At 46.7% G+C, this 11,174-nt stretch overlaps 1 long non-coding RNA gene across 1 annotated transcript; it reads left to right on the plus strand.

Moving 5' to 3' along the window:
* The first annotated feature begins 1,167 nt into the window (after nucleotides 1-1,167).
* LOC139001956 (uncharacterized) lies at nucleotides 1,168-9,985 on the plus strand. Its single transcript, XR_011470117.1, has 2 exons — nucleotides 1,168-1,379; nucleotides 9,572-9,985. It is a non-coding gene; the product is annotated as an uncharacterized lncRNA (long non-coding RNA).
* Nucleotides 9,986-11,174: the final 1,189 nt, after the last annotated feature.

The raw sequence follows: 11,174 nt of genomic DNA on the forward strand, positions 1-11,174 counted from the left end.
AGGGACAGATCAACCAAAGGACTTGTATGCATGCATATAGGCCTAACCAATGGACACAGACACTAGGGGGGTGAAGGCATGAGTGGGGGGGGGGGAATAGGGGGATAAGGACACATATGTAATACCTTAATCAATAAAAAAAATACTTGAAGTATAGTTACTGCAGCATCATACACAGAATCTTCCTTTGAGTTACAGCTGTCCCAGTCCCTTGGAGCCCAATGGCATTGTTTAGGGTGTCACGACTTTAAGCCTTTGGGGCCTCGGTTTTGTCAGGGCTCTTGAGGCATTGCTTCTCTTTGCTGCTCCAGAATAACAGGCTGACTGTGTTTTTGAGGAGCGGCAAGGATTCATTAGCCTGGACTATTTGTCAGTGGTTTTGAAGACAAGGAAATGTTTGTTTTATGAGAACATTTGTCCCACCTTAATTTGCAGGGGATAAAAAAGTAGCCACCATGAAGCATGGTAGAAAAGTATTTGGTTCTTGTGAAACACATGAATGTTGTCATAGAATTTCTTCTCCATAAAAACATTTTGGAAAGAATTTTCCAGTTGTCCCATCTTTCATGTCGCCTCCGGATCATGTTTTCTCAAAGCCCAGGGAGGGGAGAAGTTGCAGACTCTGGCCCGTGGGAGGATCCCACACTCCAAGGTCCCTTCCCTCTCAGAGTTCAAATGGTCCATGCGCTGTTCTCCCTCCTCACCCAGAGGAAAGTCCCTGTGGCCCACTTTCTGTGCAGTGCTTTTCCACTCTTTCATAATCTATTATTGTGACCTTGAGATGCAGAGAGAAGGCTTTGGCAGGGCGTGCTTCACGTGGAGCCAGCTCTGCTGGCGTCTGTGCCCTGGTACCACATGCCCGTGGCTGCAGATGCCTGTGTTCCTGAGAGTACACGCCTTTGCCATCATTCTGCATCCTGACACCTGAGTCAGGGGCTGCAGGACCCTGGAGGCAAAGGACTCCTGCCAGGCGCCACGAGAAGAGCTGTGTTCCTGGGAGGCTGGCTCAGCAGAGAAGCACGCATGGGAGAAGGGGTGCATGTGTGTGCATGCATGTGTGTGCGGGTATGTGTGTGTGTGTGTGTGTGTGTGTATGAATATGTGGGTGTGTGTATGTGTGTGTTTAGAGAAGGCCATGAGAGAGGGAGGGAGGGGAGGAGAGAGAGAGAGAGAGAGAGCGCAATAGAGAAAAGATAGAGATAAAAAAGAATCTACTTTGAAAGTAGATTTCAAGTTATTATTTTTTGGACTATACCTGATTTGATTATTATAAATATCAGCTATAGAAACTCTACACTCTATTCAAGACGGTTTATTCTTAAAAGAAGACTTTGATGCTATGAGAGGAATACCGGGAAGCAGAAGAAAGACCCTATCAGGTCAGTGAGGAGGAGGGAAACACGAGGAGCGCGGGGAGTTTGGGTCCAGGACTGCTGGCTACATTCTTTGGTCTTCAGCTCACCACCCTTTTTCCCAGTCCTGCCCTCTCCCTCTTCACCCTGGTTTGTGTTGGCAGATCCTCCTGCCAAAGCTTACTTCATCACATGAAATGAAGGGGAAATCAGATTGGCCCCTAATTGGACTTGCTGTAGACAATTAGGGTTAAGCTGACATGAGGGAACTATCAGATACTGAGATTTCCAGAGTTTGGTTTTTTAAAATTCATATACTTGGGAAGTTCTTCCAGAATTCAAGTGGTTATAAATCAGGAAACTAATTTTCAGTATCCGGATTTTAAATCTCTTAATAAGAGGATACTGGAAATAGTCTGGAAATAGCAAGTGCACACACTATCATGATATCCAATGACATTATATGTATAAATGCCCTCTATGTGTATATGGCATATAGAAAGTATATATGTGTGTATGGTATATATAGTATATGGTATATATAACACACAATGTATATACAGTGGGCCTTGACTTACGAGTTTAATTCGTTCCGAGACTGAGCTCCTTAAGGAGTTCGTTAAGGAGCTCGTTAACTCAAATTACTCTATCAATTCAATGCAAAAAATCGGCCGATAGACAGCTGGTATCTCAAAAAACTCGTTAGTCGGGACACTCCTAAGTCAAGGCCCCACTGTATAGTACATGCTGTGTATTATGTGTGTGTATGTATGTGTATATATGTGCATACACACACACTTCAGAGCATTTAATAACAAGTACACAGGTGTTTTTTATTTTCTAAATCACCTAATGTTTAATTCCTGGGTGTAATCAGTGATTCACAGATAAAGAGGGCTGGCACATTGTCCACAGGCATTGTCGTTTATTCCTTGAAAGGAACCTTCTGTCAGCACTGGACCCCCAGGTGTTTCCAGCCATCACCCCTCAAGCCCTTGCAGTGAAGCTCCGCCTTCACTTTTCGAATTGTAGCTCTAGTTCCCAAAGCAGATGCATCTCTTCCTGACCCATCCATTCAGCAGTTTAATCCTCCGCTAAATGAATTAAATCACTGTTCAGCAAACACTGGTGACTGCCCACTCTCTGGAAAGCCCTGTGGATACGGCAGGTGGTGTGTGTGTGTGTGTGTGTGTGTGTGTGTGTGTGTGTGAGACACACTAGGGCTTACCACTCACGAGGTGACACGCAGACATTGGCACACATTCTATTTAAGTGCTTATTTAATCTGCAGTTCTTGGGCCACATAAATAATTCCTCAAACCATTTACCCCCAGCTCAGAGCCAGCCACCAGCTTTCATTATAGCAACTGCCATTTGTGTATTTGTGTATCCGTTTCTGGTGGCCAGTGACCCCGAGGAGAGCTTCTGAGGAGAGGCAGACGCAGGCTGTGGAGAGGGTCTCTCCCAGGGAGGTGGCACACAGTGAGGAGAATGGTGACGTGGGAGCGAGAAACTGCTCAGGACACAACATCCCCCTCCTCATTTTTCCTGACAAATGTAGTCTCCTCTGCTCTCTGTGATTCCTTCCGGATACTTCCATCGGAATGCACAGCTTCGATGGCAAACCACTGTCTGCATGAGCCTGCTCCAGCAGCAGCCGTGCGTGCGGCCTGCTGTTCTGCACGCTCAGGGCTGTGTGTGAGGACGCCCCCGTCACCACTCCCAGCCGTTGTGTGGACTCTCCTTGAGCGGGTGTGCAGTGATCCGGGAATCATGGGGAACATGTGGCCTAGAGCAGCAGCCAGGAGCCAGAGTCCTGAGTCCACCCAGGATCCAGTCGCCTCAGTTTCTTCCTCTGACAACGAGGGGTGTGAGCTAGAGCAGCCCTGGGGCCTCCCAGCTCCGATCCTGAGGCTAAATGGGCCATAGTTGTGTTCCTTGTACTTGGGGAAGGTGAGGCCCCTGCAGGCCCTGGGCAAACACAGTGCAGGTCCTGGGTGGTCCAACCTGGACAAAGGGCTGTCTGCCCGGGCAGTCTGTGCAGGAGCGTCCCTGGCTCTAAGGGCAGTGTAACTGCAGGGGAGGATTGCAATGAAGAAATGCCCTCCACTGAAAAACCAGAAATACTCCTTGAGGCCCCTGCTGGGTGCAGGACACACTGGGTGTGGGGGACACAGAAAAACATGGGGCAGGGCCTGTCCTCCAGGGGCCGGCAGCCTGCCTGGCAGCTCCTCGTCTCCCTCCTTCCCTTGCTCCACCCTCAGGGAGCAGACCTGCCAGTGCTCATCCGTGTGCGTGCCGTTGGGACCAGGGGAAGCAGACAGGGCCGCAGGCAAGGGGCGCTTTCCAGCCCATGGCCTCTCTGTGATAGACTTCTCGTATTCTGCGCTGTCCTGGCTCCCTTCCTTCCCTTCCTCATGACCCTTTAGCTCGTGTCTTCAAGGCTCATCATCAAAGTGGTCTCACTTGGTCTTTTTGTTTTCAACTTGCATTACAGCTCTGCCCACACGTTCCCCTTTAACAAGACCTAACATTTTGCTGCCTGCCTCCCGCCTGTGGTCATTATCCACCACACCCAGGTTTATTATGGGTGTTGAGCAATATCACCACGCGTTTTTATCAGAATGTATAGATGGTTAATGCCCCCTTATCCACAGTTTCAGTTACCCGTGGTCAACTGTAGTCTGAAAATATTAAATGAAAAATTCCAGAAATAAGCAATTTATGTTTTAAATCTTGCACCATTCTGAGTAGCGTGATGACATCTTGAACCATCCAACTCCATCCCACATAGGATGTGAATCATGCCTTCGTCCACCATCTTCATCTTAGTAACTATCTTGGTTATCAGATCAACTGTTGAGTATCACAGTGCTGGTGTTCAAGTTGCCCTTATTTTACTTAATAATGTCCCCAAAGTGCAAGAGTAGTGATGCTGGCTTTTCAGATGTGCCAAAGAGAAGCTGTAAACTTTATTATGGGTATGCATGTGTAGAAAAAATGTTAGTACTATATGTGGTTTCAGGCTTCCACTGGGAGTCTTAGAAATACACCCCACAGATAAGGGGAGACTACTGTGTGTGTGTGTGTGTGTGTGTGTGTGTGTGTGTGTATAGTTGCTATGAATTTATCTGCACATAAATTCATAGAAAAAGAGAAAGGGACCAGAGATCACAAGCCTTCATGTAGACAAAGCACTGCTCAGCTATGTCTGGGTGCTCATAAGGAAGTTTCCCCCCTATAGATCAGTGATGGCGAAACTATTGAGCTCTGCGTGTCAGCATTTTGAAAAACCCTAACTTAACTCTGGTGCCGTGTCACATATAGAAATTTTTTGATATTTGCAACCATAGTAAAACAAAGACTTATGTTTTTGATATTTATTTGATATATTTAAATGCCATTTAAGAAAGAAAAATCAACCAAAAAAATGAGTTCGGTTGTCACCTCTGACACCCATGTCATAGGTTCACCATCACTGCTGTAGATGGATATAATTTGAGAGAAATCTGCCTAAAAGAATGGAGCATACTGACCAAGTTTATAAAGGTCTCTGGCTGCTAGCTTATTGAGACTCCTGATATATTCCTTTGTCTTAACTTGGAGATAGTTCAGCCAGTGGCCACTACATCATTCCCTTCTTTTTGCTGAACCTGCCTGCCTCCATGGTTTTGTAGGATTCCCGTTACTAAAGTGTATCCTAAACAGGGTGCCATTGTTCAATCTGTTCTGAGAAGTCTCTGTGAGTGTCCATTTTCCTCTCATCTATTTTATCCAATATCTATGCCCAACTACCAGATTTCATCATTTCTATGATACACATTATTTTCACATTTCTGAGGTTGGAATCATTTAAAATGGTGGCGTGTCATAACATGTTAAGGTTCATTCCCTTCTTAGTGGTATGCCCAATGATGCTACTACAGACTGTATTTTAGATTTGCAGAAATATTGCATGTGGAGGCCTTGAGAAATCCCGAACAAATCATGGCTGTTGTAATAACTCCCCTCCCAGCTAGGAGAGGCTGCAGGCTCCTCTTCTACCACTTCAGGAATCTTGCAGGTGCCGTCATCCACCCCACACCCAACCCACTTGACACCTTGGCTGCTGTAGCTCTAGTCCTTTGCCTCCTACCTGGTACCTGTTTCCTGCCTGGGTTTCTGTTGAACTCCATGAGGCCTGTATGTCCAGCTGAATTTCAGCTTCACCTCTAGGCTCCACCCTCTGCTGACTCTTAGCTCCGTGCTCTGCAAGGTGTGGACACTGGCATTGCCACGGGTACCCAGCAAGTGTCCTAGACCCCGGTCAAGCAGGGACTGAGCCTGCCTGCGTGCCAGGGAGAGGAGTTCAGGCATGCAGGAGAACCAGGCTGTGCTTTTTTTAAAAAAATGTTTTTATTGCTTTTTAGAGAGAGAGGAAGGGAGAGAGATAGAAACATTTATGAAAGAGAAACAGCATTGATAGGCTGCCTCCTGCATGGCCTCTAATGGGGATCAAGCTCGCACCTGGGCATGTGCCCTGACTGGGAATAGACCCTCAACCACTGACTGGGCCCAGACTGGGCTTTTTAATTTTCTATCCTCAACATTTTACACATTTACTGGGACATAGTAAGGGTTCAATAAATGTTTATGCAATAAATCCACAAGCTAACAGATTCATTGTTTTTATCTACATGTGACACATAGGTGCAGAGCATCTACTTCTACATATTCTTTCCTTGTTTCCATGACAAGGAGGAGCTAGCACAGAGCCATTCCCTAGCAGGGCTGTGGCATCTGGTCTCTAGGGCCGCTAGCTGACCCTTTCGTTTAGATGTGGTGGTTTTGTTTTTTTGTCTGCCCATTTGGCTGGGATGGGATGTTGTTAGCTTTGTCGGTGTGGATGAGGTGGGGCATACAGGTCTCATCTCTCTCTTTCTGCATAGCGTCATACCTGGCCTAGCCTTGAAATTTCCAGTTTACCTGGGACAGATCCAAGTTTGTGGCTGAGGCCAGAGCTGGGCAAGGTGAGGCTCCACGGGCATTTGGCTTCCAGCTCAGTCTAAATGAAGGTTGTTTGCACCTGTCAAATGCATGGGATTTGTCCTGGTGCTTATCTGGGTCAGGTTCACCTCTGGCTTTGACCTAATGCTTTTGTAAAGCTGTGGCTCTTCACCTGGTTAACTCCTCACTGGGGGCACTGCTGGGATCACTGAGCTTCCCTGTGAATGGAGCACTTGCTTACTACACTGGAGAGCAAAGAAACATTAGAAGACAAGGTCCCTGCCATCAGTAAACCATCTGCCTCTGCTCAGCAACATGCTGAGAAATAGGACTAGCCATGCAATAGTCTTCCCATGTAATTGACTGGTTTGTTCACAGTGATTCTAGATTATATTTCATTAATGTTCACTCTTACCCAGATTTTGGTGTTCTATTTCTTATTTCTTCTAGAAAACAGACAGATCTACTGGTACTTGTTGAGGAGGCGCTGGTCTTTATTTTCTTTGGTTAGGGGCTGTGGTGGGAGCTCTGATCATGGCATCCATAGATGGTGCCATGGCGAGGCATTGGCAGTGGTGTACCATGTGGATTCCTGGGAGCTGACATGTGGCTAGCTGGTCAGCCAAGGAAGGTGTGTTTTCACCAGAGGAATCGGCAGATGCTACATCAGGGCTTTCTCCCCCTTCCCTTGTGGAGCCAGGTAGCCTGCATACCAGAGGCTGGTTCCTAATGCAACAGCCTGGGAGGTGTTATAGCTGATTATTTCATGTTTTTCTTCTTTTTCTTTTTAGCTATAAATTTCATCAAGAAATAGGCATTCATAATGGGAGAAGGAGAGGGGCCTACAATTAGGGATGAAATAGTCTGTAATAAGGCGCAGACTCATGTAATGAAAACTACAGCAGCCTCAGTGTAGAAGATGACCTTGGTGCACCCGGCTTAAATCCTCCTTCCAACAGGGGCACCCTCCCCTGCTGCTTTGACTAATCAGCTAAGAACTTTCTCTATGACCTTGTCCAGAGATTTGCCCTTGACTAAAGAAGGCACACTCAGTCACCCCTCCTCCCCTTTCCTATTGTGTACAAAAGCCACCCCCAACCTCAAGGTGAGATTGTAAGAGTTATAGGCTGCTAGTGTTTAACCAGCGTTCTCAACCTGTGGGTTGGGACCCCTTTGGGGGTCAAACGACCCTTTCAAAAGGGTCGCCTAAGACCATCGGAAAACACATATATAATTACATATTGTTTTTGTGATTAATCACTATGCTTTAATTATATTCAATTTGTAACAATGAAATTGGGGGTCACCACAACATGAGGAACTGTATTAAAGGGTCGAAGCACTAGGAATGTTGAGAACCACTGGGCTAGAGATTCAGAACAAGATGAATGTCTGTTCTCTGGGCCATTAGCATCTTTCAGTTTCTCCTAATGAAAGGCAATCAGGCAAATATTTGAGGATAAAAGAAACCATTAACTTCATAGTTAAACCAGACATATTAGATTTTTCTCCTTCAGTTTTCTTTGTGGAACAAACTCTGAAAACACTCATTTCAGAGAAAGAGCTGAAAACAAAAAGGAGGAATTCCCCACATCCCTCACTGTCAGTGCCCAGTGGACAAAAGTTTTGGTGTGGAGCACTGAGAGCTCCCGATGCTTTCTTACCTGTTATTATCAGCAATCCTCCACACGAGGCTGATCCCTTGCTCCAGCCTGACTTACAGAGGGAGGGGCTCCCTGGCAAATATGATGCAGGGGGTAAGGCCCTGAAGAGGGGATGTTGACTGAGTAATGAATAACTGGGAGGAACCAGCTGTGCAAAACCTTAGAGGAGGAGGAGACTAAGGCTCCCCAGCACCTGGAGGAATGGAAGGAAGCTCTGGTCACAGCCCCAGGTGATGGGATGGGAGTGGGTGGTGAGCAGGGGAAGAGGCTGGAGCCATCTGAGTCACCATGCAGCAATGTGGACCATTGTCAGCCAGAGTGAGGAGCTGAGTATAAAAACCCTCAGGTCCTTCAGGTTGGTGAGGCACCCACCAACCCAACCTTCCTGAGGACCTCCAGGCATCCTGAGACAAAGATTTTTCCGTAAGAGTTGCTAAAGCTGGTATTTCCTAACGTATATGAAAGATGAATCATTTAGATGAATAATAGCAAATACCACTCACTTTTCCTTCTCTGTAAATTGCATATACATCTACATAATGCCAGGGTCTGTGCCCATTGTAATGTCCCAATAACTCGGTGGTTAAAGCGAATATGCAGCACTGCCTTCTTTCAGGCCCTCCCATCCTTGCCTCTCACAGGCACTTACAGAGGGAGGGGCTCTTGACCCTGAAACAGACACGACATGGAGCCTTAAATCTCAGAGTTCCAAATGTCACCCAGGTGTCAAGTTTACCTGAAGGGGAGGAAGTCATGGTATGGGGGAGGATTTCTGATAGAGGGCCATCAGATAGGAAATCATTCCGGCCTGCCAGGGAAAGGAGTAGTGGGGGTTCAGAATGAGTCACCCCAGTATGTGCCTCTATGGTATGCAGATTGTTTTGAGATACGGGCAACTTGAGCCACAGGCTCAGGAGAAACTTCTGTCCCTCCCTTAACTGTCTACAAGAACTTGAATTAGGGTCCTTGCCCCTAGCAAGCAATTAGCAGAGCAAACCTCTTTTGACCTATCTATAGGGCAGGACAAGCTTCTATTTATTAAGCATCTGCTCTTCTTATTATCCTGCAATGAAGTCAAACAGTTTTAGATACTTTTTTCCTAATCATTTTATCCTCTCTTTCATCAAAATTGCTTACTGAATGCCTCCTATGCACTCAGATATGACAGACGATCTTTCTTGGGTCAGAGTGGACAATGGAAGCCCCCAGGATGCCTCACCTCACCCCCAGCTTGGATGTCCTATACACCCATGTTCCCTTTCTGTCTCTGAACCTCTCCTGCATGTGGGGTCTCTGACTCTCATGTATGCAGGGTTCTCATACATATAACTCTGTTTCGTGTCTATGTTGTGGTAGGCAGTTAGGTAAACATGAGCAGAGCAAGGACGATGGGCCAGGCACAGAAGGTCACCAGGGTGGAAAGCCCTGGGTATCTAGCAAAGGACAATTGTAGGGAGGGACCTCCCCGCCAGGTTGACCTTTTCTCCCTAGCATATTGCTGGTCATGCAGTTTGGACCCCCTGACCTTCCTCCCCAGAGATAACCACCTAGGCTTCTGTTGTATTTCAGCTCCAGGCCCAGAAAAGCAGCAAAACCAGACAAGTGACACCAAGGCTGACCTCAGGATCAGCTGCATTGGATAATGACCCCTGCCCTCAGGCCACCCAATCTTCAGTGGAGACCCAGACCCTGAAAGGACACACTTGGAGAGCTGATGGATATTCTACCAAGATCTTCACCTGGGACCTCCCCTAAAATCTCCTCCCTTAAAACTCTTAAGACAGAGGACCCAGCTGGCTCTCCCTTCTGGGAGCACGCCCTCACCTTTCCCTCCCCTCACTTCACCCAGGCTCCTTACTATCACCTTCCTCACTCCCAAGCTCCAAAGGCCCCTCCTTTGCCTCTGTAATTAATTTTCTCAACATTTCTTCTACGAAATACTTATTCTGTCTCTGTGATTTTCCAAATAAATGTTCTCTTACAGTTGGAGTCTTGGCTCTGAATTCTGTCCTAGCCAGAACTCAAGTACCAAGATCCGGTCTGAATTGGTGCTGTACCTGCCACCCACAACGATTTGATAATTAGGTCAATCAAAAAAAAATTGAGAGTAGAGGAAAGTTTGACCATCTCCCCTCCACCCCCTCCCTTCCCTCGCCCTCCCCCCCAACACACACACACGCACACACCCACACACAGTCCTTCTGAGAGCTCTGGAGAGTTAAGGCCAAGAGTCTGGGTCCTGAAGAGAGTTAGATACCATTGTCACAAGTTTCATTGTTATTTTTCAGGTTTTGAGAGGCATAAAAGAATTTTAAGTAAGAGAATAACATAACACACATTTTGAAAATGTGACTCTGGCAGTGATCAGGGGAAGAGGGATGAGGGTTTAGCTATCATTGCTGAACAATAAGTTACTTCAAAACATAACGGCTTAGAACACTAGCACGTTTTTCTTTGGATCAGCACTGCTGGAGCTGAGAGGTTCTGGCTCGGAGTCTCCCATGGGGTTGCTGTGAAGATGCTGGCCGAGGCTACAGGTATTAGAAGGCTAAGGCGGCAAACTTCCAAGGCTGCCAAGTTGGTGCTGTCATTGGCAGGATGGGTGGCCTAGGGGAGTGAGGCAAAGTGGCTGTTATGAAATGCATATTTTTCCCCCACCCCGAATTCATAAGTTGAAAGCCTAACCCCAAATGTTACAGAATTTGGAGATGGGGACTCTGGAAGGTACTTGGGGTTAAATGAGATTATGACGACGAGGCCCTGGTCTTTTAGGACTGATGCCCTTATAAGAAGAGGAAGAGACCAGAGCCCTTTCTTTCTCTGCCCTCTGAGCACAGAGTGAGAGGGCAGCTATCTACAAGCCAGGAAGAGAGATCTCACTAAACACTGAGTCTGCAGGCACCTTGATCTTGGACTTCCTAGCCTCCAGAACTATGAGAAGTAAGTGTTTTTTTGTTTAAGCCACCCAATCTGTGGTATTTTGCTATAGCAGCCCGAGCTAAGACAGTGGCAATGCCTTTTATGACCTGACCTAATACTGTTACTTCACATTCTATTTTCTGAGACAATGCCACTATCCCCATTCTAGGGAAAAGGAATGAGACCCCACCTCTTGAGGAAGGCATGCTGAAGAACTCGTGGACACAATTTAAATATCCTTTGATATTTTTGG

Source organism: Myotis yumanensis, unplaced genomic scaffold (genome assembly GCF_028538775.1).
Source record: "Myotis yumanensis isolate MYYU_CA2020_CCGP unplaced genomic scaffold, mMyoYum1.0.hap1 SCAF_2, whole genome shotgun sequence".
Classification (NCBI taxonomy): Eukaryota; Metazoa; Chordata; class Mammalia; order Chiroptera; family Vespertilionidae; genus Myotis; species Myotis yumanensis.